This window comes from Lissotriton vulgaris, chromosome 7, assembly GCF_964263255.1.
Source record: "Lissotriton vulgaris chromosome 7, aLisVul1.2, whole genome shotgun sequence".
Taxonomy (NCBI): Eukaryota; Metazoa; Chordata; class Amphibia; order Caudata; family Salamandridae; genus Lissotriton; species Lissotriton vulgaris.
The window spans coordinates 1560267580-1560285033 of NC_141695.1; positions in this window are offsets into that span (position 1 = coordinate 1560267580).

A 17454-nucleotide genomic window follows, 5' to 3' on the forward strand; every position below is an offset into this window, starting at 1 on the left:
GCGACTCTCTCGCCGCGTTCTTCCACCGCAAGATCACCGACATACACAACAGCTTCGGCGCACTGACCACGCACCCAACCACCGAACCAGCGCCCCCCACCACCACCCTCTGCACCTGGACCTCGGTCAGCACTGAAGACACCACTCGCACGATGAGCACCATCGACTCCGGATCCCCAACCGACTCCTGTCCACACCACATCTTCAACAAAGCCGACTCCATCAACGCACCCCAACTCCGGGACATCATCAACAGCTCCTTCGCATCCACCACCTTCCCGGAGAGCTGGAAACATACCGAGCTGAGCGCCCTCCTGAAGAAACCCAAAGCGGACCCCACGGACCTCAAGAACTTCCGCCCGATCTCACTCCTCCCTTTTACTGCCAAAGTCATCAAGAAGACCGTCAACAGACAACTCTCCGCCTTCCTCGAGACCAACAGATCCCTCAACGCCTCACAGTCCGTTTTCTGAGCAAACCACAGCACCGAGACCGCCCTCATCGCAGCCACCGACGACATAGGGTCCCTGCTCGACAACGGGGAAACTGCTGCCCTCATCCTCCTAGACCTCTCAGCAGACTTCGACACCGTATGCCACCACACCCTAATACAGCGCCTCCGCAACACCGGAATCCAAGGAGCTGCACTGGAGTGGATGAACAATAGTTACTTACCTGTAATCTGTGGTTCTCCAGTATTGGTGTCTTTCATAGATTCACATGCCTGAATCATTCCCCGTCGTCGGAGTGGGAGTCCCACAGTACATAAAAAAGCAGTAATATGCCATTTGTACATAGCAAATAACAGTTATACCCAACCAGGAAGTAAAGTAGCCCCAGCTACAGTGGAAAAAACTTCCACATTAGTGACTATCCAAGTCATTATGTATAGACCAAACTGCAGCCAATCAGGCCACAGCTCCCACCAGAACACTCTCCCCAGAGACCCAGGCTCTCAGATTTTGTAGCACCGGAGTGTACCTGAGTATATATATATAACCATAGTCTGAGTGAGACTCTGAGGGGAGGTGGGTGGGTGCATGTGAATCTATGAAAGACACCAATACTGGAGAACCACAGATTACAGGTAAGTAACTATTGTTCTTCTCCAGTATTAGGGGTGTCTTTCATAGATTCACATGCCTGAATCAGAGTAGTTAGCAGTAATACAATACATCGCTCTTGGACGCCAAGCTACACAGTTTTCGTGCATGAACATAATGTAATGCAATAACATATTAAAGCGTCAAAAGAGCAAGAGGAGGTGGGAGAGATCATCAGAGGCTCACCTTATTGAAAAATATTACGCAGGACTGCTCTTTCCACCGAGGCATCGGTATCACTTGAAGAATCCAGACAGTAATGCCTCGTGAATGTGTGCCTGCTGGACCATGTTGCAGCTCTGCACATCTGCAGGAGAGGCACACCAGCAAACAAAGCAGTTGAAGAAGAGACTGCTCTCGTAGAATGAGCTCTAGGTAAGGTCTGTAAGGGTTTACCTGCTTGTTGATGGCAGAGCCCTATCGTTGATGAGACCCACCTAGCGATAGTCTGTTTTGTCACTGCACAGCCTTGTCTCAGTCTGCCATGCGCTACAAATAGCTGATCCGTCTTCCTGATGGCAGCTGTCCTTGAAAGATAAAACTTAAGACACCTCCTGATATCTAATGAGTGTAAAGTCCGCTCAGCTGGCGACTGCGGATTCGGAAAGAATGTCTTAAGTATCACTGGCTCATTCAAATGATAATCCGACGGTACCTTGGGCATGTACTTCGGGTTGGTGCGCAGTATCACAGAGTCATTCGTGAATTGCAAGAAAACTGGTTTAGACGTGAACGCCTGCAAGTCACTAACCCTTCTGACTGATGTTAACGCCAGCAGTAATGCGACCTTCCAAGTGATGAACTTCAGATCAACTTTATGGATCGGCTCAAAGGGATGGCGCATGAGCTGAGCTAGTACTATATTCAAATGCCAGGATGGAGGTGGCCGACGTATTGGTGGAAACATACGAAATAAACCCTTAAAGAATTGCTGGATTATTCTTGAGGAATATAGAGAATTCGTACCATCCTGACGGTATCGGGATATAGCCGCTAGAAACACTTTAAGTGTTGAGTGCGCCAAACCTGATTTAGCCAACTGCAAAAACAAGGGTAAGATCCTTTCCGGTTCAGCATACATGGGATGTAAATTCATAGTTTGGCACCAAGCACAAAAACGCTTCCATTTAAGCTTGTAAGTTTTGTTCGTTGAAGGCGCTCTAGCATTGGCTAGGACTTCTTGACAGTCTTGTGGAATGTTCAAGTGTGCAAACTCATGGTGTTGAGGAGCCAAGCCGATAATTTCAGAGAATGAGGGTCCGGATGATATACCCTGCCTTCTTGAATTGTCAGAAGATTTGGAATTTGAGGCAGCTGGACTGGGTCGCGTTCCGAGAGAAGAAGAAGCTGTGTGAACCAATATTGTCGTGGCCACCGTGGAGCAATCAAAATTATTCGACACAGTTGTCTCCTCATTTTCTTGATGACCTTGGGAATTAATGGAATTGGCGGGAAGGCGTAGGCAAATATCCGCTCCCAATTCATTGACAGAGCATCCCCGCAAGATTCTCTGTGGGGAATCCAGCTCGCAAAGTGTGTACATTTCTTGTTCCGAAATGTTGCGAAAAGATCTAGATCGGGGTGACCCCATCTCTGGAAGATCCGATCCAGCGCTGGTTGATGCAGTTCCTACTCGTGAGTGCTGCTCTTGGATCTGCTCAGGAAATCTGCTAGCACATTGGCTACTCCTGGAACATGCACCGCTGACAAGTTGATGTTGTGATCCAGAGCCCAATTCCAGATCTCTTGAGCCTGCTGGGACAACCGGGCTGATCTTGTGCCCCCCTGCTTGTTCAGGTAATGCATGCTCGTTGTGTTGTCTGTTCGAATCAACGAGTCTTCCAGTATCGCTTGAAAAGATTTCATGGCGAGGAAAATGGCCCTTAATTCCAATAAATTGATGTGCCATTTCTTTTGCTGTCTGTCCCATTTGCCACTGATCGTCATCCCTTGAAGGTGAGCGCCCCAACCTTCTAGCGAGGCATCCGTGGTTACGATGAATCTGGGGACTTCTGCGAGGAAAGCACAGCCCACCTGCAGGTTGTGTTCCTGACTCCACCACAGGATTGCATTCTTCATTCGAGGCGTTAAGGTGATGATATCCTCGAAGGAACCTGATACCTGCACCCATTGGTGACTGAGTTCCTCTTGCAAGGGTCTCATTCTCAGACGACAGTTTGGAGTGAGAGGGATGCACGATGAGATCATCCCTAGGAAAGATTTGAATTTTCAAACAGAAACGCACTCTTTTCTGAGGAGTGCAGCCGCCATCTTTTGAATCTTCACCTGTCTTTCGCTTGAAATGAAGACCTGAGCGAGCTTGGAATCCAGCGTTGCTCCTAGGAAAGACTTCCTTTGTGATGCTACCAGATCTGATTTCTCGAAGTTCACTGAGAAACCCAGGCTTTGAAGCAGGCAAAGGCATTTCTGGACATGTTTGCTTGTTGTGGCGTAGGAATTGGCCTTGATAAGGCAGTCGTCCAGATATGGGTATATCTGAATACCCTGTAATCGTAAGTGGGCCGCTACAGGTGCCAACACCTTTGTGAATACCCTCGGGGCTGAACGTAGTCCAAAAGGAAGCACCTTGAATTGGAAATCCCTGCCAGCCACTCTGAACCTTAGGAACTTCCTGTGCCTGGGGAAAATGGGTACGTGGAAGTAAGCATCCTGAAGGTCGAGTGTTGCCATGTGGTCCCCTTCTGTCAGAAACTGGAGGATCTCTTGGAGTGTCAACATTCTGAACGTTAATTTTTTGATGTATTTGTTGAGGGCACGCAAATCGAGGATGGGGCGCCATTCCCCCGATTTTTTGCGTATCAAGAAAAAACGAGAGTAAAAACCTTTTCCTCTCTGATGTTGAGGTACTCTCTCGATTGCCCCCTTTCGAATCATTGTATTGATTTGGATGAACAGCTTTTTGAGATGTGCTGGGGGCGGTCCTTTTGGGGGTGAATTTGGAGGGGTTTTTACAAATTCCAATATGTGGCCCTTGGAAACCACATCCAGGACCCATCTGTCTGTGGTAATTTCTGACCATTTTGAGCAATGTAGGGATATTCTTCCTCCAATTTGTTTCTGGCTGGGACAAAGTGGTGGCAGTATGTGTTCCTCACTTTTTGTTAGTGTTGTCTCTGCCCCGATATGTTGTTTTCCCTCGGGCTGTGAATAATTATTTCTTCTTTGGCCATAAGGTTGTTGCTTATATGGCTGGTATCTCTGGTTATTTTGGTTGTTCGTATATGATCGTTGTTGGTAATATCCTCCTTTATTTGTGTAGTTACCTCTTCCTCTAGCACCACGAAAGGAAGATTTCCGGTACTGCAGAGTACCCAACGATCGTGCAGTTTCTGTATCTTTCTTGATGGCTTGCAAAGCCTCATCCACATGCGAGCCGAATAGGTACTCGCCATCATAAGCCATATTCAGCACCTTGGCTTGCACCTCCTGCCTAAAGGATGTAGATTTCAACCATCCCTCTCTTCTAAGGACTGCAGCTCCTGCCAACTGCCTGAATCCTGTAGCTGCTACGTCCACTGCAGCATCAATGATCTCCGACGAAGCGCACTCCCCTTCCTGCAGAATTTTTGTGGCTTCGGTCCGGTCCGGTTCAGGCAGTTTTTGAATGCATGGCGATATGTCTGACCACATCTGCCTATCATACCTGCCGAGAATTGCCAGCGAATTAGCAGCCCTAACTGTGGTCGCTGCAATAGTCGATACCTTTTTCCCAATGGTATCGAGTCGCCTCCCATCTCTGTCCATAGGAGTGGAGATCTGAGATGACGGGTTCTTTGCTCTCTTTTGAGCTGCTTGCGCAATGACTGACTCCGTCTTGGCCTGGCCGATCAGACAAGCAGGTGAAGAAGTTGGTGCCCTGTACTTTTTATCCACTCGCGGTAAAACCGCAGGTAAAGAATTTGGTGTGGCCATGATCTTTAGACCTTCTTTCCAAATAAAGTCTATAATAGGAATAGACCAACTTTGCCTCTGAGACAAACTCTTAAAGTCGTACAGGAAGCATTCGTCCTGTTTAGCCTCCATGGTAATGAGAAATCTCTTAGTTGCTTTGTCCATAATCCTATGGAAATTTGCAATATCCACCGGTGGTGACTCAGCTTTTGATTGTTCATCTGGAGAAGGTGTGTCAGCTTGATAATCTTCATACTCCGACGAGTCCGTTTTATCTAATTCACCTTCTTCATGAGCTTCCTCATCAGTATGCTCATCCTCCGTTTGGTGGTAGGACACCGGTGTTGATGGTCGGGCATGCTCCGCTTCTTCTGTCATTGTAGCCATTGGAGTCGGGGTTACTCGAGGCCGTGGATAAGAGATTTGTGATTCGCCTGACTCTGAAGGCGGAAAACGGCGATAATAATTGCTCAACGTATACTGCAAATTTTTGAAAAGTTCCATTGGCATTTGCATCCCTGGTGTTGGTTCAGTCTCCAACCTAGGCGGTTGTATTACTTGCTCATCTTCCTCCTGATCCTTTATTTGTATAAGCAAATCAGATGGGCTCGTAGCTGCTTGAAATAACTCATCACCAGATTCATCTTCCTCAGAATCCAAGAGCCTGTCTGGCATTTTTAGTGGCGACATAGATGCAGACTGTGATGAACGCTTTTGTAATAGTGCCGCAGTGGTGGCTGGAGATGGCAGCGTTATCACATTGCTCCTTGCTGACCAAACTTGAAGATCTGTGCAAGATGACAGCTTTGGTGTTGTTGGATTCTCTTGTGCCACTGTTAATTCTGTTCCTTGTGGCTTTGACTTCGTCGTCGACGATGTACTCGTCGACGATAATTGCTCCTTAGCCTGATGATCAGGGTACAAGCAGTAGATGCAGAGAGTATGCGGATCCTCCTTAAACAGCCTTGCTTTTCCGCAGGATTCACAGGCCCTGAACAGGGACTTTGATTTAGACATGTTAGAAAGTGAAATCCTTGCTAGGGAAGTCTTTCCTCAGGAAGGGCGGACAAAGAGCCCTGTGTTTTTGAGTGATTCATACATCTCTCTCCGGAGACCCATACGAGGCAGGCTGTCGGGTCCCAAACCTCACCCTGCGGGGGTCCAGGACAGCGCAGGTGGGATCGTTGTATACAGTGCCAGTTCCGCCCTCTCATGATAGAGATCCGGCTCACGGGCACTTGGGCTGGTCTGGCTGAAGGCATGGGGAGCCGGATGATTCTGCCATATCTAGGTCCCCCATCACGAGACCATGACTAAGCAGATGTCGGCCCCATGCCAGCCAGCATCTTCGATCCGCGCACGCGGGGACTAAACAGTTCCCGACGCAATGTCTCCCCCCCCCCCCGGGGTTTATACTAGCGGCCATCCTGACTCTGGTTAAGGCACGCCTTCCTGCCACTGTACTTAAAAAATGATTTATACCAGCAGCCATCCTGACTCTGGTTAAGGCACACCTTCCTGCCACCCATTTTGTAACTCCTAATAATGCTTTAACGGCAGACCAATGGCACCGAGCACTATCAGCGAGGCTGCTGAAGGCAAGAAGAAATGAGGGGGACGGCGGGGGGGAGGGCGTGACTCACCTGCGGACTTCAGCCAGTACTGCGTCTGTGCTTGGTGCATCGGTGGGAAGGGCGGCATCGAAGCAGACTCAGGGCCAAGCAATTAAACAAGAGAGGAGCGCTCCACATGACCACGTTTCTCCGCGGCGAGGCAGAAATGCCTCGGAGAAACACACAGTCATTTTCGATTCAGGGGCGTGTTTTTTAGGTTTGAGTGACGAATGACGTCACAGATAGAAAGAACCTAAAAAACACGCCCCCGAATCCGAAAAAGACGGGGCTTAAAGGGAGTGACACCTCTCTCCTCCAATGGCTGGCCAGCATTTACTAGGCCAGCCAATGGAGAAGAGGGGTGGATTCCAAGCCCCCTCTAAGAAACATAAAATCTTCGGCTCTGCCCCCTGCTACGCAGTGCGACGGTCCTCGACCTAAAAACGGGGAAGGGCAATAACATGGAAAACAAGCATTTGCAATGCAATATGTCTCGTATTTGCAAGAGTGTGAGCTATTTTTATTGTAAATGACATTGCCTTTTATTTATGTTTTGGTTTTTGAAACATAAATAAAAGCCATTGTCATTTACAATGCCAATAAGTCAAACTCGTGTAAATGCGAGACCTATTGCATTGCGGATGCTTGTTGTTACCAAAAAGCCCATTCTACAGTGTATACTGGCTCTTTTAACAGTACACACTCAAAAAAAGAAGTACAGGTAAAGCACGAGATGGCTTTGTGTTAACAAAAGCACAGTGCTCCAGCCCTGGAATTATATTCAACATAGTGGCAGAACTTAAATCCCAATGGCAGGAGTCAGGAGGCCTCACAAGGAACATATTAACCTGTAATAATGTGTTAGAATCTGTTGGAGGCGTATGGTTAAAGACCAGTGTGCACACTGATGAGAGGCATGTGAGTCTAGGACAGTGCCTCCTATGAAGGAGTAGTGCGGACCCTGAGTAACAGTCTCTTAATCATGCAGTTTTGCCATCTGCACTAGTCCTGTTATCATCAGCGCTATTCTTATTGTTGTCATCGGCACTAGTCTCGTTGTCATCAGCACTAGTCTTGTTGTTATCGGCACTAATCCTGTTGTCATCAGCTAGTCTCATTGTTATCATCAGCGCTATTTTCGTTGTTGTCATTAGTGTTGTCATCAGCACTAGTCTCATTGTTGTCATCAGCGCTATTCTCATTGTTCTCGTTAGCACTAGTTCCCCTGTTATCATCAGAGCTCTAGTCATTGTTATCATCAGTGCTATTCTCACTGTTGTCATGAGCACTAGTCCCATTGTTATCAGAGCTATTTTCATTGTTATCATCACAACTAGTCCCATTGTTATCATCAGTGCTATTCTCATTGTTGTCATGGGCACTAGGACCATTGTTATCATCAGGGCTATTCTCATTGTTGGCATCGGCACCAGTCCCATTGGTATCATCAGTGATATTCTCATTGTTGTCATGGGCACTAGTCCCATGGTTATAAGTGCTATTCTCATTGTTGGCATCGGCACTAGTCCCATTGTTATCATCAGTGCTATTCTCATTGGTGGCATCGGCACTAGTCCCATTGGTATCATCAGCGCTATTCTCATTGTTGTCATGGGCTCTAGTCCCATGGTTATCAGTGCTATTCTCATTGTTGGCATCGGCACTAGTCCCATTGGTATCATCAGCGCTATTCTCATTGTTGTCATGGACACTAGTCCCATGGTTATCAGTGCTATTCTCATTGCTGTCAAGAGCAATAGTCCCATTGTTATCATCAGTGCTATTCTCATTGTTGGCATCAGCACTAGTCCCATTGTTATCATCAGTGCTATTCTCATTGTTGGCATCAGCACTAGTTCCATTGTTATCATCAGTGCTATTCTCATTGTTGGCATGGGCACTAGTCCCATTGGTATCATCAGCGCTATTCTCATTGTTGGCATGGGCACTAGTCCCATTGGTATCATCAGCGCTATTCCCATTGTTGGCATGGGCACTAGTTCCATTGGTATCATCAGCGCTATTCTCATTGTTGTCATGGGCACTAGTCCCATGGTTATCAGCGCTATTCTCATTGTTGGCATGGGCACTAGTCCCATTGTTATCATCAGTGTTGTTCTCTTTGTTGGCATGGGCACTAGTCCCATTGTTATCATCAGTGCTATTCTCATTGTTGGCATCGGCACTAGTCCCATTGTTATCATCAGTGCTATTCTCATTGTTGGCATCGGAACTAGTCCCAATTTTACCTACTGAATGTATCGTGCTGCGCACTGCAACGCTAGTCGCTAGACCTAAAAACAGACTTTTAAAAAAAACGTGTTTGTAAAACCTAATAGGGCTCAGTCAAACAAAATGTTACCAATCACAGGTGTCAAGTGGCATTTATCTCACTTGCTCGAGGTGTTCAGTAATCCACTAATCACCAATTTAAGAGTTATTCTTAACCAGCGAGTAACAACATCACCTCAAGAAAACCACTAGGGCTGCTGCGGTAGAGGCGAGTGCGTGTCTGTTATGCTGGCGGAAGACAAGCTGAGTGTTAAAGCAGTTCTGGCACCTAAAAATGCTTTAATTTCTCAAACCACGTTATAAATAGCAGATTGTGACGCTTTTATTTTCTAAATGCTGTTATGTAGTCAGCAGTCTAGTAGTTGGGTGGGTGGAGCTAGCTGGGAATGAGGGGAAGAGGAGGAGTATAGACAGGATAAGGGGCAGTTAGAGTAGGGACAGGGACCTGATAAGAAGTGTGAAATAAAGCTTGTGAAAAGCTACCCATGTGTCTGTCATTACTTGCAAGCCAGACACGACAACTGGCGACGAGGGTGGGATGGTGGAGCCTGCCAACCACAGAACGTTAAGGAAAGCGTCCCGTCCCCTGCAGCGTGCAAGAAGATACCGCTGCTGCGACTCGAGTGTCGGAAATGAGCCCAGCGCCCAGATCGAGAGGCCAGTAGTGATCGCACCTGCCCTGTGATCCTTCAGACGTGTAGAGCCCAGCAGAGGAGCATTGGTGAACGCTGAGAGCATTTGAAGCGGAGCACTCGCTAGCGCCAAAATGTCACTCAACTCAACTGCAAGTTGGCCCGTCGGTAAAGAGGAGAAATCGGGAGCCCACCCCGATTCTGCCTGATACGCTGGTGACCAGAATGTGCCTGGGGCCCTGCGAAAGCCCCGTGGACGTGCCCAGAAGCAAGAGTGCTGTTCGCGCCGAAAAGGAGGAAGAGCTCACCCCCGATGCGTGAGACATCGCAGGCGCACTACGAAGTGAAATCGGGAGCTTGCCCTGAGCCCACCGGGAAAGGTGTAGTGACCAGAAGCCTGAGAAACGCTGCTGAAGTCATCCTGATGTCTAAGGAGTGGCTGCGAGTGAGTGCCGTGAAGAACGCAGCTAGCGCGATCGTGCGCCAAAAAAAAAAAAGAATTCAAAGTTCACCCCTGAAGTGCGAGTCTTGGAGGGGACGGAGGACGCGACGTCGGGAGCTCACCCCGGTCGTGCCTGTGCCATTCGCTGCTGTGGTGAAGGCGGCGACAGCCTCTGCATCCAGGGAGAGGCCCCTGCACCCGGTGAGTGGAGTGGGGCCGAGTGACTGAAATAGTGAAGAGAAAGCCAAGTCTCGTGAGAGCCGAGATTTCACAGCAGTGGCCATCCTTAGGTCAGGCAGCCACAGACATCCCCTATGTGAGGAATGTGAGCGGCCATTGCTGAGTCAGGCAAGCAAGGTGTGGAAATAAGCTTTGGCAAACCATAAGGAAAACAAGCATTGGCGCACACAGTAGCCAAGCAGTGGCAAATGTAGCTGAGCAAGCATTGATGAATGTAGAGAAACAAGCACTGATAGATATAAGTAAACAAGCATTGACAAGTACAAAGCTGCAACAACCCAACAAGCATTAGCAAATGCAAGAGACAGGTAAAGGCAACAGTAAAGCCACAGCAACACAACAAGCACGAGCCAACGCAAGAAGCTAAACAAATAAATAAGCACGAGCAAATGCACAAGGTAAAATGAGAAACAAACCAAGCACGGGTAAATGCAAGAAGTGCAATATATAAACAAGCAAATGCAAGAATTACAAGTGAAACAAACACGAGCAAGGGCAAGTACCGAAGTAAACTCCCAGCGCCGCGCAAAGATAAGTAGTCAACAGTAGGAAGAACTAAGAAATCAAATGATCCAAAAGCACGAGTAAACGAACATCAAGGAAGCCTTCCCTCATTCTTGAAACCACTGGACAATCTGTGCTAGGCCCAAAAGAGAGGCAAGAACGAGATGTCAATGGCGATGCACATCCTCGCGGAAAAACTCCAAAGTACCTGCAGTTAGCACGCAACACCAAAGAGAGTGGAAAATCGCAGAGCCACAAGTCACACATGGTGCAGCTGAATGGTGACCATTTGACGTCAGGCGAGCAAAGCTTAACTCACTGAAGCGTACAGAGACAGTCGTGCCAGGAGCGGACAACATACAATAGTCACCTGAGAGCGGGGAACCTCACCAGAATTCAAAGGAAACCCCCAAACAAAGACTAGCGGCCGGGAAGGGTCAGTAAAAGAAGACAAGAAGAAGAGTAAGGGAACAGTCCTGCGACATTGCCATGCCAGCACATTCCACCAGCATGTCGGTGAGAGAAGAAACACATACATCGAGCCCCTGCATTGGAGTGCCACCCCCGGTGACACAGACCGGCAACCAGAGTATTGGTCCAGAATGGAACCGGTGGCTGGAATCACTGGACGCATTTCTTGACGCTACCGGAGAGCAAAGAGATAGCAAACGACTACTACTACTACTCCAATTGGTGGGTCACGAAGGCCGACGCCTGATCAGAACCTTTTCAGCAAAGGATACAGGAACATATAGAACACTCAAAAGAACGATGCGTGCTCATTTCACCACAAAGGAAGATGTCGATCATGAACACATTGTTTTTAATGCAGCACGGAGGGAACCAAGGGAATCACTATCAAACTTTATAACGAGATTACAAAAGTTAGCACGGTACTGTCAATTCAATACATTCACAAATGAGGAAGCGGTCCGTCTCCGGGCGATTGAAAGCTGTCTAAAACCAGACGCACAGCGCAAGATACTTCGAAGGCAGTTCTCGTTAAAGGAAATCATCAGGAGGGCAAGAGCTGGAGAGCGAGCCGAAACAAGAGAGCTGTCAAGGGAATTGCATGTCAATGCAAGAAAGGAAGATGAGCGTAAGGAGACATCCCTCGTGTCAGAACATCAAATCCAAGAGGCAAACTAAACCAGAAAGAGGGAGGATGAAGGTAGACCAGCGACAAGACAGCGGGAAAGACAAAGTGACATGAAATACTCTGAGTCAACAATGCGAAGACAAAAGACTGAGATGATTCAGGATTATGATAGCCCCACCGACATAACCTCAGGGAGTTATTCAATTTCAAGGAGTCACTCAACAAATGGTACAAACCATTCTGAAAAAGAGTCAAGTGGGACGGATCACATGGACAGAACCGATGTCAGCCTGCTCAACAAGTATGAAGGAAAGACAAGCCACAGAACACCGGACCAGTCATGTCAACTCTGGGAGCCGCTACACAAGCACGCCCGAGCAACGTGCGGGTCACCAATCTTCACAGACAAGTCAGAAGAACCATGTAACCGACGAAAACACCACTCTCAGGACACAGACACCAGGGCCCCCAACAAGCGAGAGGAAGAAAGAGACCTCACAAAACTGGGTGATTCACTCCGACATTAGAAAGTGATAGGCAAGCACACTCATGACACTAGTGAAAATGAGGAAACTGGGAAGAGACAAATAACATCACACGAGAGGGGCAGCGCCAAAAGGCCTTGGAATCGAACAAAAGAAATAAACGCTTGGTTGTCAGACAGTCTCTCCACGGAAACAGCGTGGAAGACATGTCGAGAGACATATCCCAAGAAATGTCCCAAAGACAATTCTGACTCTAAAAGCAGTTTGTCACAGTCTACCGGTTCAAGAAGTGTATCAGTCAAGACACACTTGAAAGAAGGGCCCCGAAGAAAATCAGCAAGAGACTTCCCTGAGTCAAAAGACATGTCGGTACGATCACTCGGGTCAACGGACTCAAGCTTACGACGAACCCCATGGTATCGATCACCTGAGCGGACATTGGACTCAGAGACTGTTCCACCTATCCAAAGCAACACATCTCACGACAATGGCTCGGAACAATCGATCATCTCGTCAAGGAACTTGTCCGGTCCATTGCAGTCATATCCGGACCCGAGGAGGGTACCGTCACCCCTGACGGGGTTTGCGAGGCTGACTCCAAGGGCTTGCGGAAGAAAGACAACCATATGGGTCACTGTACATTGGTGGGAAAAAGGACCGGCTCATCACTCCGTCAAGAAGGCAAGGTGTGTTGGCAAAGATGGATCAGCATCACGAAGACAGGAGGGGACGAGAACGGAACGTGCCCATGCCCTAATGCTCAAGGAGTTTAACACTGACAAATGCGAGTGGGAGCAGATAGGACCAACAGAGCCGGTATATGAGTCACAAAACCGAAACAGGACACTCAGTGCTCTATTGTCCAATATGCAGGGTCGTGAGCACGAGAGCATTGATGCCCTTGACCGAATGGACAAAATGAGTGAACTCACAAACGGATGCTTAGAAAAACAAGTGCCACAATGGAGAACAGACCGCCACTGCCACACCGAGACATCAGTAGTCACACAGCAAAAAGAAATCGTGACAACTGTGGACTCTGAGAACAAGCAGTCCACGCAAAATGTCTCACATTTTCAAGAAAGCGCTCCTGGGGTCAAAGATGTCTGTGCTGAGACAACAGAAGGATCGACCAAAGACAGGCCCATCACTGATTCGACCCTACTGATGCTGGAAGACCGGATTGGATCTGAATTCATGCATGGGGACACCTTCCTGTGGCCCAAACAGACTGTCTGCCAACTCATGGGGCTGAGTGGACAAGTGCGAACTTGGTAGAAGTTAATTTCATTTTGTTAAGAAAGGGGGAGATGTTATGTAGTCAGCAGTCTAGTAGTTGGGTGGGTGGAGCTAGCTGGGAATGAGGGGAAGAGGAGGAGTATAGACAGGATAAGGGGCAGTTAGAGTAGGGACAGGGACCTGATAAGAAGTGTGAAATAAAGCTTGTGAATAGCTACCCATGTGTCTGTCATTACTTGCAAGCCAGTCACGACAAATGCCAGAGTCTTTTCTGAAAACAGAGAGGTTCACAGGCTGGGGTGCCGATATGCTCCGATTATGTCTAAAAATAGAACCATGGTTAGTATTTCCTACTATGATAGCACTGCAACAACACCTTCAGTCAAATTTGCGCTAGCTATAAAACTGTTCAAGGCGTAGTGGGCCAACACTGCGCAGCAGGATTTTAACCCAAGGCCAGAGAAATAAAGGCACCGCCCAGGGACATAATACAGGCCCCTGCAGCCCCTGTGGTGCGGGGGGGGGGCGAAAAGGTCCAGGGGGCCCTCTCAGCCAGAGAGCTTCTGTCAATTGCGGGCCGAGGTAGTGCTGTGCCCAATACCGAGACACCCGTGCGGGGCCTGCCCTTAGTGATTGCGTGATTACTGGCTGTGGCGCCACGGGGGAGGTGTGACCTCACGTCCTATAAGGAAGTGAGGTCCGATTGAAGAGCCCTGCTGCATGCTGGCGGCCTGTCACTGTGTCCTGTCCACATCCCGGTGCTCATAAATCAGTCAGTGCGTTGCTCACTATAATACCGTAGTCGGCAGCATCATCAGCCTGGCGCCTGAGAGGCCTCAGGCACTGACAGAGTGCGACAGTGGTGGACACCAGGCATATCCTCAGAGGTTGAGGGATTCAAGACTGGTTTCTTTTCAGCTGCCTTGTAATAGCAACGATGGAGCTCCGTTCAGCCCTGCAGTACAGGTACACCTTTGAACATGCACAACATAAACATCCATTAACCAGGCCCGAAAGCCGCACACAATGGGAATGGCAATCTGCAACATTTGATGAATAACCATGTGGCTTACTGGAACTCACATGTGTTGTAGTGCATACCTAGAGCTCTCTATTACAGTTGTGTGCTCATGTCTGAGTGGTGTGTGTGCTGTTACTGTAATGTGTGTCCACCAGCCTGCCTACATCCAGCTCGCCCTTGACACACAAGCCCTGCAAAGTCTCCCATTTTCGCCTTCTTTTGCCAGACTTCATTAACCCTTTCCAGGTACGCAATGTTTACTGGTGTGGACGATATATTGAATTAGCCCTGGCAACAGTGCTGGGTGCTGCGTCGCGCATTCGCCACTGGTGCAGGAGCGGTTTCCAGCAAATCCTGGCCCTCCTCCAGCACCGAGCTCCTTTCAGACCGCACTCTCCCACGCTGCTCACCATGAAAAGGATTTGAAACGTGAAATGCCTGTCGGGTAAGGCGGGTTCCCGCTGTCACTCCAAAAGCAGCTCTACACAGAGAGCACACTGGCCCGCCTCGCCTGTTCCCGTCCATAAACGGAGACAGAAGGCAAGCTTTACCGGAGATAGAAGGCAAGGCTTGCACAATGTCCTGGTGGTGAACCCTACCATTTATTACCAGAACAGTGGACGTGCGCTCTTGGCGCCTCTGGCCTCGCCTGTAATGTTATCTCTTTGCAGAACATCTACATCCTCGTCCTTTCACCAGTTGACCTTTGAATACCTAAGATCTTCTCTCTAAGCCCAGGGATGAAGCCAGGAACTGAATGGATATGGGGTTTAATACCAACTCTCTCTCCTGAGCATATTGGATGCGATGATGGTCGGTCTTAAGGCTGCATCACCATTAACGTGCTCATAATCCACACTGGTGCATCCAGGTTATTCAGTGCACAACTTGGGCTATAAAATAGCCCCTCCTATCTCGTTAATGTATAGTCTGCAGAAGAATCCGGAACAGGGTCCCTTTTAATAATGTTTTTCTTTTCTTTAACTTGAATCTTGGGATTGTGTATGAACAAACATCCTAAGTGAAGGCCACCCCCTAAAAATAATTTAGTATTTAAAGCGGATATTAATATGTTATAAATTACTCCTCCTATTTTGCATTTCTAGTAAAGGGGCATAGAGTGTTGTGCCATAAAGTGGAATCAAGGGGCGTAGAGTGAAAGGCATATAGTGGCATTGCCTGGAGTGGAGTAGAGAGGAGTGTTGTGGAGTGGACTTGAGTTGGGTAGAGTGATGTGGCATGGAGGGTTATGGAATAGAGAGTCCTCAAGTTGAGGGTCTTAGATTAGGGGATCATAGTGTCATGGAGTGGCGTAGTGTGTAGGGATGTACAGTGGCGTAGCAAGGAGTGGTGTGGAGTAAAGTGGAATAGACTGGAGTGGCATAGAGTGTTATGAAGCAGACTGTCATAGTGGAGTAGACTGTTGTGTCATAGAGTAAGCTGTCATAGAGTGGAGTGCTGGAGAGTGGAGTAATGTGTCCGAGTGGCATGGCATTGCGTGCAGTGGCATAGCATTGAGCTGCGCAGTGAAGCGGGGTAGAGTGGCAAAGAGTGTCATGAAAAGGAGTAGAGTAGCATAAAGTAGAGTGGAATGGAGTGATGTAGAGTAGAGGGTCCTAGAGTGAAGTGGCAAAAAGTGGTGTAGTGTGTCATAGTGTGTCGTAGATTGGAGTATCGTAGAGTGGGGTGTTGTAGACTGGCGTGGAGTGGAGTCGAGTGGTGCAGAGTGGAGTAGCATGGAATGTAGTGATGTAAAGTGGAGTATCATAGACTATTGTGATGTGTCCTGGAGTAGAGTAGGGTGTTGGTTGTAGAGTGGAGTGAATAAAGGGGAGTATGCATGATGTGCTAGCACAGTACCATTACAGACAACACATTTTCAATTGTAATAACCATTAAATTTGCACAGACATAGTTTTACTGATAAAACTATACAGAGCACAAACAATAATGTGTGGAAATATCATTACCTAGTGTACTTGTTTGTTTTGATTAGTAATACAATATTTGTTTACACTACACTTCAGAATTCTACTCACTGAATCCCACTCACCTCTGACAATCTACTCAACTCTACGAAACTCCCTCTATGCCACTCCACACTGCTTTACTCCACTCTATGCTACTCCAAGCTACTCTATTCTACTCTAAGCCCTTCCACTCTACTCCCTCCACAACACTCCACCACTCTCTGCCACTGCATTCTATAAACTCCACTCTATACTACTTAACTCTACAACAATCTACTCCAGGGGTGTAACACAGGCCCCCGCAGTGTGGTGGGGGCAAGCTCCAGGGGCCCCCTCAGCACAATAAGTACTTCGGGCGGAGAACTCTTGATAGGGTTGGGAGTCCTCCACATACCTTGTAGGGTGGCCCCCTCAATTTTCGTTACGCTACTGGCACTGACCTCGAGTCAAACTGCCTGCCGGTCTAGAACTGTAAGAAGACCTTAAAGGTTACACTCACTCAGAGAGGATGGTCGGCTTGATAATTAAGCATTTAGGGCTTCTGACTTCAACCTTGTGCAGACTGACTGCATGCAGAGGTGCCCTCTGCAACTTTAGGCTGGCTGAATGACGCACTTCAAAAAGGAAAGTACATTAGGAAGCCAATAAACAAGTCATACTTCACTTACTCTGTTTTCAGCTGCTGCGAGCACCATTGATGCAGATCTCCCGGGTGGAACAGAATAAGCTGCGGCTGCTGAGGTTGAGCCCGATAGGCTGGGATTGGGCCTTCCCGCTTGCCGACATGCTGCCAGTGACTCTGGGAGTGGAAACGGGGAGGGTGCGGACTCACCCAGCTGGTCCTGTTCTTTATCTTGATGTTTCTGTGTACAGCAGTCATTTGCATTGTGCAGTTCAATAAT